The sequence below is a fragment of the Podarcis gaigeae genome (genome assembly GCF_964106915.1).
Source record: "Podarcis gaigeae genome assembly, chromosome: 4".
Classification (NCBI taxonomy): domain Eukaryota; kingdom Metazoa; phylum Chordata; class Lepidosauria; order Squamata; family Lacertidae; genus Podarcis; species Podarcis gaigeae.
Genome location: NC_139677.1, coordinates 58,579,151 through 58,589,870, shown reverse-complemented (window position 1 = coordinate 58,589,870; position 10,720 = coordinate 58,579,151).

Sequence of the window (10,720 nt, the reverse complement as noted above, 5' to 3'; positions counted from 1 at the left end):
GATTAAAAGCACAGAACAAGTTTTGAAAACAAATAAAGGATATTACATATCTAAGTACCACCACTCACAAGAGCTACTGTGGTAAGGATATGTTAGGAAGGAGCAAAAAGGTAAAGCAAATATGTTCTAAAGCAGAATACTAAAGCAAATATGTTCGGAAACAGGCAGATACTTAAAAAGAAGGGATTAGATCCTAGATCAATGCTAATAACCCCCCCCCCCCAGAACTAAATGAAGGGATTGTAGGGTTTTTAAAACATTAAATCATCATGACATGGTTTTCCCAGGAGTGATGTATGGAAGTGAGAGCTGGACCATGAAGAAGGCTGATCGCCAAAGAATTGATGCTTTTGAATTATGGAGAGTCCCATGGACTGCAAGAAGATCAAACGTATCCATTCTTAAGGAAATCAGCCCTGAGTGCTCACTGCAAGGACAGATCGTGAAGCTGAGGCTCCAGTACTTTGGCCACCTCATGAGAAGAGAAGACTTCTTGTAAAAGACCCTGATGTTGGGAAAGATTGAGGGCACAAGGAGAAGGAGACGACAGAGGACGGGATGGTTGGACAGTGTTCTCGAAGCTACCAACATTAGCTTGACCAAACTGCTGGAGGCAGTGGAAGACAGGAGTGCATGGAGTGCTCTGGTCCATGGGGTCACGAAGAGCAGGACATGGCTAAATGACTAAACAACAACAACAAAATCATCATGACCCAAATTTCATTGAGGACACCACTACAATTATTTTCACCAACTCTAATGTGCACATTAAACTAAATTCTGGCATTTTCATTGGACACCTTGTTTCTTGTTGTTAAAGATGGCTCAAAAGGGACTTCACCTGGCACAAAGTGCCCTTATTCAGCAGAAGTATCTGAGATATCAGGGCTCTCAGTGCCACAGACTCTGGGAGAATGGAGGTGTGTGCCACTGTGTTGAGTTCTATGCCCAAATAGGATAGGTTTGTGGGGGGCCCTCAGTTTTCCCAGCTGTCAGTGGGACACCCACTACTTGTTCTGAAGCCCCACAATAGTTGGACAATGCCATTGTACAGCAGCACTTTGCCCTCCCAACCCATTCTTGCTATGGTGGCTACGTTATAGGGGAAAGATGCCCTTGTAACAAAGATTTTGGTAAGGGAGAAATCATTTCCACAATGAACACTAAAAGCAGCCATCTACAATTAGAAGGTGATATTGTACATTTTGTCACATTTTCATAGCTAACCTTATTTTATAGTGAATGATGTTAATACATTCGCACTCCAAGTTAAAAATATCATTTACATAAAATCTCATTTTTACTTACAAAAATAAAAAATCAACTGGCCTGATTATTATTTTTCTATGAAGAAAGAGGATAATAATCCTTGTTGGAGTTCAGACTAGCACTTTTATTGCCCAGATTTCAGATGCTGACTATTGTTGCTTTTCTTCTTCTCTTTGTAATGATGCATTGCCTACAACAAGCCTGGTAAGCTTACATGATGCATATGAATCCTAAACGAAATGAAATTAAAAGTGAGCAGCTTAGGGCGCAGCGGGCACTATGGAAATATTGAATAGGGTTAACAGAGTACAAGCCACAATAATGGTGTGAAATCACAAATGTTTTATTACTCACTAGCCGAGCAATCCCAAGTTTGGAAGCTACTGGCTTATTTATATTCACATGCGTTGATCCCATGGTTCTTTTTCGATTTAGCATGTGCTTTCAGGTTGAAAGGTCTCTTCTGACATTCATATTGGGAATGGATTCCACCTTTGGGTTGCTGATTTGCTGGATTTTTTCTCACTTGCCTTGGATCTTTCACAAGTGAAAAACACCCAAATCTCACCCATCCCTTCTTGAACAAAGCTGTATTTCCAAATAGCATGATCCACTGAGCAATATCTGAGTACTTATAACATCACTGTGTGACTCACCACTGAGCGGTACACACAACTCTCAGCTGTACTTGCCAAGGGAGAAAGTGGGTTTTTGGCTTCTGAAAAAGCGGTTCACAGAGCATATACAGATTCTGGATCCTGCCCACACTTCTTCTCTGCAGCTAATCTAATGACAAACATTGCCAATGTTTAATTCATTTTGGCCATTTTCTCTCCTCTCTCTCTCTCTGCATGTTTGGCTGCCATTAATTAACTTTGCCACTCTTCACCTCAGTGCTGCCATCTGATCCGTTCCCCTGCCCCCGTTGCTGCATTTTGGCCCATGTTTGATGTATTGCTGCCATTTCATTAACAGACCCTGCCATTTAATTTAACTTTTGTTTTCTGCTTTATTTAATTGCGGCAGCTTGTGACCATGTCACAGTTTTCTTGGGCTTCTTGGTTCTTCCCTCTTTGCCACTAGCTCCTTTATCTAGTGGGATAAGATCAGAAATTCTCACTAGAAACCATAACATTATGCCAGATAATGTGCCCGTCTGACACAAGGACACACTATGGACCCATACAATAAGGCAGAGCTTTAAAAGTGACTTTGCCACAGAAGAAAGCAGAGCACCTTTTCTAGGAGCTCCAAGATTAGTAGTGAACGCCTCTCCCATTTAAATTGACCTTTCTTTAAAAGCTTATGGAAACATGTATGGTGTATGTAGATACATAAATATTCCCAATCCCTCAGCCATGTTATAGGGCATTTTGGTAAGATTCACACTTGAGCATTAGCTCCATATTTATTTGACTACATATTTATTGCATATTATGAATCTGTGATGCTTTTTCTTTGGAGCAAGCAAATTACAAAACAGAATAAAAGAATTTTGGCTATGGATGTTGACCATTACATTACACACTTCAAGATGCCACGCAACAGAGTTTTGTGCACTATAGATGCTTTATGGTTCCTCATTTTATAGGCAAGGGGCTGCGCAGTTTGTTTCCCCCACCCTATTTAATTTCTGTTGTGGAGCATCCTCACTGCATTTTGGTTATTTATTGTTCCTTGCATTGTTTGTTCTCAATCCCTCATGCATAAAATGATCACTGCCTTGCTCAGTGAGAAATCTGTAGAGAGCAATAGCAGAATAGGTCATGCACAAATTGTCTATGTTTCATTAAATATTAACACAGCCACAAACTGTACATAATTTAAATTATACTATCCTTTTGAAGTTTGGGGGATATTGACAAACAACTTGAATTTTAATGCAGCGCTATTCATATCTGAATACTTAGTGGATACATTAGAATATATTTTATTTTATTTTATTTTATGGAGCAGTTCAATTTTTTTTAAAAAAACCCCACACATTTTCTTTATGGCTTACATTTCTCTCTACCTGTTCCTTACACTTTCCTTTTGTCAAAGCTCAGGTTGCAAATAAGCAATTCAAAATTCTTTTTCTTTCTTGTGTCTCCTAACCATTAATTTAGAGTACTTTGGTTTCCATCTGGTGGGAAGATGTATTTTTGTAAAAAGACAATGAAAAAGATTGCTGATTACTTTGCATCCCAAGTAGTGCTGGTGCTTGAATATTATAACACTGCTGGTTAAAGAAGTGAATTTGCCAACCCAGGTAATCACTCTCTAGATATTCATTGAGGAAAGGTGCCCTGTAACAACCTGTGGTAATGCATAGTGCAAGGTTCCCTTCTGAAGTTTGATTTGAAGTGCTTATGGTAATGTCTACACGGTTGCTGAATGCACATAGATTTGGACTGGGGTGCTTATACATTGAACTCTGTGGGACTTTCTTCTGAGTAGACATGCTTAGGACTGCTCTGTACATGTGCTGCAATGTTTTCCAGTGTTTCCTGCTGTAAATGTTTTCCAGTGTCTCCTGTTGTAAATATGATTGTTTTATATTCATTATTCTGTGTGGCCAAAAAAAGAGGTATAATTAATAATGATGAGAAAATGTCCAATTATAGAAATAGTATTTTGCAAAACTGTCAAGACCATGTTTGTATGTTGGCTTCTGCATAATTAGATGATAATCAAATAATTGGATTTGATTTTTTTTTAATAAAAAGAAAACACATAGCTTCTACCAGGCCAGAAAAAGATGAATGCATGAAATCTATCATTCATCATTATTTTTATTTTTTTTTAAGGTTGAAAGCCAAGAGAACAGGAAAGCAATAAGACTACTAATTCCTGAAAAATGTGAGGTGAAAGCAGCAAACCCTGCTTGAAAATATTGAGACATATTCTGAGGGTGTTGCTGCTGCATTTTTCTAAAAGACCTCAATATATTCTTCACTATGAGTCATTGTCCTGTTGCTCAGTTATATTCATATACAATTGAGTGCCTTTCAAATATATTTTTAAATTTGTAGAACAAGCATACTTTGTGTGTGTGTGAGAGAGAGAGAGAGTGTGTATGTGTGTGTTCACTTTTTGCCCTTTATGTTTGTTTTAATAGGTGATGCTTCACGGCTTGTTAAACGTTATATTTTGCATTTTTGTGGGGTGGGTGGGAAAAGCATACTTCCTTTACCTTTACCTGTGTTGTTACAGTCCTCATCCCCCCAACACTTCCTTGAATGAAGGGCTGTTCCAGGGGTAGTGTTGTTTGGGGATTTGATTTCCACTGGAGGGTGACTCACTTACTCTGTTTTAAAAGAAATATACACTGGTCTTATGTACAAATATACAAGTAGAGCATACATGGAATTAAGCAGCATAAAACACCAAGCAGGCTGCTGCCTGATTTGCTACCTCAAATCAAGTCCCCAGAGGTTCATAGCCTGCATCCCAAAATGCTTCAAACCTTCTGCTCTCTCTCTGCATTTCTGAGTACAAGCCCTATTCAAGCATTTATCACAGAACATAAATGAACACTCAAGGAGAGGCCAGAATGTTCAGTTCTGCCCTCTGCTCCTCATCCTCTGCATCATCCATGATGACTGCAATGGGCAAACCTCTTGAGCCCATGAAAACTTCTCTGTATTCTGTGGTTGCAGCATGGGGTGAGAACGTCCTAGCATGGCTTTACATAACCTTCTCTACTTGCACATTCAGTTTAGTTGCTAACGTACACCTAAAGAGGGCTTATCTCTGTCTGAAAACTGATTTCATCAATACCTCTCACGGGGAGACTTTCCATCAGCTTCATCCCCTTACCCATGTCTGTGTGTGTAGCAAGGGGTTCACCTTCTAAGCAGCCACTCTCATTCCAAACACTCAGACTGCATTAATATATCATTAAGATCCATAGGATTAATTTGCAGCTTCTCTCCAGAGGATATGTTTCATTAATTGTGCTTTCATTCTTTTTTCGTCCCACTGGAAAGTAGAACATTTTAGGTCAAACCAATCTGCTATGTGGAATAACATTTTAACGTTCCATAACTGAAACATCTCCTAAGCACATTGTGAAGAGCATCCCAATCCTATATATTTGCTTAGGGAAGAAGTAGCTTGCAACATTGCCATAACAAGTGATATCATGAACTCAGAAAGTGCATGAAGAACATAGCTTTGGTTTCTTCCAGTAACAATCCAGATACTGCAGAACCTCTTTTCCATGTATAGATGAATTGTGCTAGTTCCCTTGACTTCAGTGAGGCTGAAAAGCTGCTGGCGTGTTGTGTAACAAGTTGACAGTTGCCTGCTTGCAGCTACTGCAGGGTTATCCTACTGGCGTGCACATAGTGGCACAAGTTGGCTTTCTTCACTGGCAGATGGAGCATTTTGCCCTGGTTTAGGTGCTTCAGGGTCAGAGAGCTGATTGATGAGATCAGACTGCAAATGTAATCGTTTCTGTTGTACTTACATAATAGCTGAAATTGTGATCTCCTATGCGCAATGATCCCTGTTGACCTTACAGGAACTGCAATTCAAGCAAATAGTTTTATCCTCTATGTACACACCCTATAGATTTACAAATGCGTTTGCCAACCTTAATCAGTTTTAATCAATTAATCAATTAAAAAACTATTGAAAATGGAAAAGGTTCACCTGAATCATTAAGCAGCTTTTCCTTCCTTCCTTCCTTCCTTCCTTCCTTCCTTCCTTCCTTCCTTCCTTCCTTCCTTCCGCATGCCCAGACGCTCAAAATGACATCATGCGCGTGCGCAGAAGCGGTAAAACACAACCCGTGCACGCTCAGACGTGCCATTGATTCTTATGTTCCATTCGGGATGCGAATGGGGCTCCGGAACAAACCAAACCCAGCAGATTCATTCCATCAACATGGGGTTTGTGGAATGATGAACTGATCCTGGGACACAATGCCATGCCAACCCTTGCCCTGCCTGCTGCTGTCAATACAGATTTGGCCTCATTTTATCCCATTACTGTTGTTCAGTCTGGTTATTTTGCTGCTCTCATGGGTCACATAATATGCCTGCCTGGGCAAATATTCATAATAGTATCACATTGAATCCCACCATATTGTTTTAACCCATATGCATTTTGTGTGAAGTAAATTAGATGGGTTGTCAAATCCAGCCAACTGTAATCCTATGGTCCCGAAGAAGGCATCACAGAGGCCATAGAACACATCAGTTCTCCCTTTATGTAGGTGGATGGAGGTCTGCCCTTAGAGAGAGCCAGCATCTGTTGCCTTCATCTGCCTTTAGTGCTGCCTCCCTGCCTTTTTAGAATTGTAAGATTTCACTTCTCCACATTTTCCCCATAATCAGATGACAGCCTTATTTTTGAAAGGTCAAAAGGTATAATGACAAAAATGTCCAATATGCATGGAAATGTCTCATTTATAGAAACGTGGACAATTATTTTACTGCTTAGACATTACAGATTTTATTCTCTTTGAACAATAAGAAAAATGGCTGACCTGTCTGACTTTACCTGGGTATTGAAATTGGCTGGTCTGTCCATAGAGATATTTCTTCCATATAGTTGAATGCACCAGTTACCCCACAACAGGGTTTGTTTTTAATGGATGACTGAAGCACAGCTGGTAGCAGGTTCAACAATCATTGCATGATGTGTCCAACCTTCTGGAAAAGACATTTATGCCCTTTTTATTGAACACAGTGAAAAGGAAATTTTAAAGAACCCTGCTTCACAGAAGGAGCATGTCTTCTCTCAACAGTGCATATACATGCACTCCCTTGCCAGTGTGATGTGGGGGTGAGAATGTTAGACCAGCCCCATGACCATCAGGGTACAAATCCCCACTCAACTGGTATGAAGCGTACAGTTTGCATGACATCTCCTTTTCGGATATTTCAACAATGAAACCTGAATACCCTCCAGAATTTGGCACCCCAGGGGTTAACAAACACAACAAAGTCATTTTATTGCATCAAAAGGAAATTAGCATATTTATTAAATATGTTAAACAGAATCAATTGACAGAGACTTTCATAAAAACACACTAATTATATGCTGAGTTTGAAAGAGTTTAAAACTAATATAGGAATTAAAACTAGGATGCAGTGACATTGCTTAGGATGGTGACTGAAAGAGGATGGTGACTGAAATGAGGAGAAAATGCTCATTTGGCTGAAGTGTGGAGGTGCTAACAGGAGAAGTTTGGATCATGACTAGAGTCATTTGCTTTATAAAAAGGAGAGGTGGCCCGAGGAAGATGGCTAGTTTGGATAGTGATTTTGTTTTCAGGAGAAAACTGAAAGTTGGGGGAAAGGGACTGAGAGTAAGAGTTTAGTTTCTGCAGTAGGTGATTATAAGCAGTATGGGAAGGGACAGGGCAGAACAATGGAATAGAAAGAGCAGATCATCCCAAGACAGAAGGATGTGACAGAGATTGAATAAGAATGGATGAAAAATTCAATTCAGTTCTCATTTAAAGGTTAACTCACAAAATTCACACTTTCCAGAACAATATGCAAACCAAAACACACCCACCCTTCAAAAAGGTCACTTTCCTGAATTTGTAGTGTAGCTCTCCAGAAAAGTAATGTGTACCGAAATGCATTGGGGTAAAATGTGCATGTACTTTAGTAGTGAAAATAGCATCCAAAAATGCATTATATAGGACAATTATTATTATTTTTTTTGCAAAAGAGGCAAAATCACATACATAAATATATATGAGGACACATTTGCACTCAAATGCTGGTGCATTTTCACAATTTATTTTTTTAAATCTTGAAAACAGATAAGGAAATGTGTAGAATTGAATTTAAGATTGGGGGGGATGAGAAACTAAGAGAAACTGAAATTGACAGATTCATCCATCTCAAAGTTTGATTGGGGAAGCTTCGGGAAGGTGGAAATGACTGGCAGAGTTTCAGTGAGACTGTTATGGCATGTGTGTGTGTGTGTGTGTATTCAAAATATAGCAACCCTAATTCTAGACCAGGTGGAAAGAGGCCTATAAGGCAGGGAGCAGGACTCCTTTGGAGGAAGTATTGCAGGGTGGGGCAAAGCAGGAAATGGAACTGGCAAGCAAATGGGCTTTCCAGAAATGAGGGAAGGGTTGTATAATACCTGTCCTTTTTTCTAGTTACAATTAGATAGCCGTGTTGGTTTGCTGTAGTTGAAACAAAATCTTCCAGTAGCACCTTAGAGACCAGCTAAGTTAGTTATTGGTATGAGCTTCTGTGTGCATGTATATCTGAAGAAGTATGCATGCACACAAAAGCTCATACCAATAACTAACTTAGTTGGTCTCTAAGGTGCTACTGGAATGAATTTTTTTATTTTGTCCTTTTTCTGTGAGGCTGGAGTTCAATATGGATGAGCTTCAGCACCAGAATGAAATATAGCAAAAGGCAGAAAAGAGGATAGGAGTGGCTGTTGGTCCATCAGAAGTGCTCTTGTGTAAAAGGAATGAGGTTTCTTTAGGAATTACAAATTTCAGCCAAATTTGGAGCACAAATGTGGAGTACATACAGTGTTGGAAAATGAAATCTGGGTTACTGTTGCATGTCAAGACTCCGAGGCCTGCCCCTTACGTTGAATAAGAACGAACAAGAAGGGAGATCCTCTGGCCACGTGGTTGCTTAAAAAGGGGCAACTGGATTGGCCAGACGGGGGCCGTGATGTGGCCAGGGACTCCCTGATAATGTGGGGCTTCGCCCAGCCCCGCTGTGTGTGGAGGCCACGTGGCCTGACCGCAGGACCACCCCACGGCCTTGTCTGCTTCAAATGGTAGTAAGTCTACAGAGTCTCAGGCCAAGAGATTTCCTTGTAACTGGAAATTTCAGGAATGGAACTTGGGACATTCTCCATACAAAAAATGTGCTCTGCCACTAAGTTGTGGGCCATAGCATATGGCCTCTTTATGTTCATTGCCCGTTACCTTGGCTTTTATGGTATTATCTAGACTCTGGGCTGCCTTGGAGGCCCTATAGTGAACTGAAATGTGAGATTTATGATTCAATACATAACAATAACTTGAAAAAGAATTGCAACTTTTTCCATATTCAGAGCTGGGAAACTTTAATAGTAGTAGTATTAGTAGTAGTATTAGTAGTAGTAGTAATAGTAGTAGTAGTAGTAAAATACCCTTTAGCCAAAGATCACAGGGCACTTTACAACATCAAAATGAAAAATGAAAACACAAAATACATATTGTAACAACAACCAGCAGTAATCCCCTCCCATGAACACATTTACAATGCAATAATGTTATCGTTGATGTGAATAATATTATTCAAGGCATAACACATGGTAGCTTCTCCCAATCTGGTGTTTTCTTGACTCCCATCAGCCACAACCTGAAGGGCACCAGGATGGAGCAGGCTGCTGTATAGAAACACAGCATCCTGCCCAACAGATAAAATATTTATCCAACAAAACAGCATTTCAGACTATCTGTGTATATCTCACTGTGCTCAGTAGGACAATATTATGCCCAAGTAAGCGTGCATAATATTGCAGTTCTAATTTTGTTTTATAACAATAGGCATTGAAACACATCTTGGATATAAAAATACTGGCATTTTTTCCTTACTTCCCTTAAACAATCAGGTTGATGTATGCTTGTTGCCTTATCATACTATTTGCTCTCGTGGTATTTGGTAATTTCCCAGAAATGAGACATAAATGCCCTTTTGGCTGTTTTAAAGCACTTTAGCTTCTAAATCATTTTAAATGAGTCATTTTACTTAATTTGCTTAGCCATTAAAAGGTCACTCTAAATAAACATGCACAGTACCCAAAGGTTTCTTTGCTGTCAAACAGAAGGTTTTATTGCTATAATTCTACAGATTCTTTCAGCATATATTTAATTGATATAAATAAACCTACACAAGGTGCCTACTTAATGTGAACAGAAAATACATCTGGATTCTTTCTGAATCCTAATTATGTCTATGTGTCTAAGACATTTGCAGAGATCAAGAATAGAGCTTTCTACTTAATTGCAAATATAAGTCATATATACTCTTATTTATATTTAACAAATACTTTGTTTGGGGCAAAAGTGGACCCCAGTGATAAGGTAAAGACAGAGTAAAAAATGCTTCCCTTACATAATATTATTCTTGGTCGTTCTTGTATTTAGCATTACAATTAACAGTATCTATACTGAGACAGGAGAGGTGAGCCTCCTTCTGTGGCAAACGTTGCCCCTACCACCCCAAAATTAAGGCATGAGTCATATCAAACAGATTTAACTACAGGCTACAACATCTGCCATATATATTAGACTGTTATGTCTAATATATATGGCACATGCATAAGTATGTCTCATACTTAAGTATAATGTTTTAGACACCTGATAAAACCGCCCCTTCCAAGCAAATTTACCCAGATATATAATTATATACACTATACCCTTAAAGTGTCCTGATTTTCCAGGGATAGTCACAGAATTACAAAAGCCACACTGGCTTCT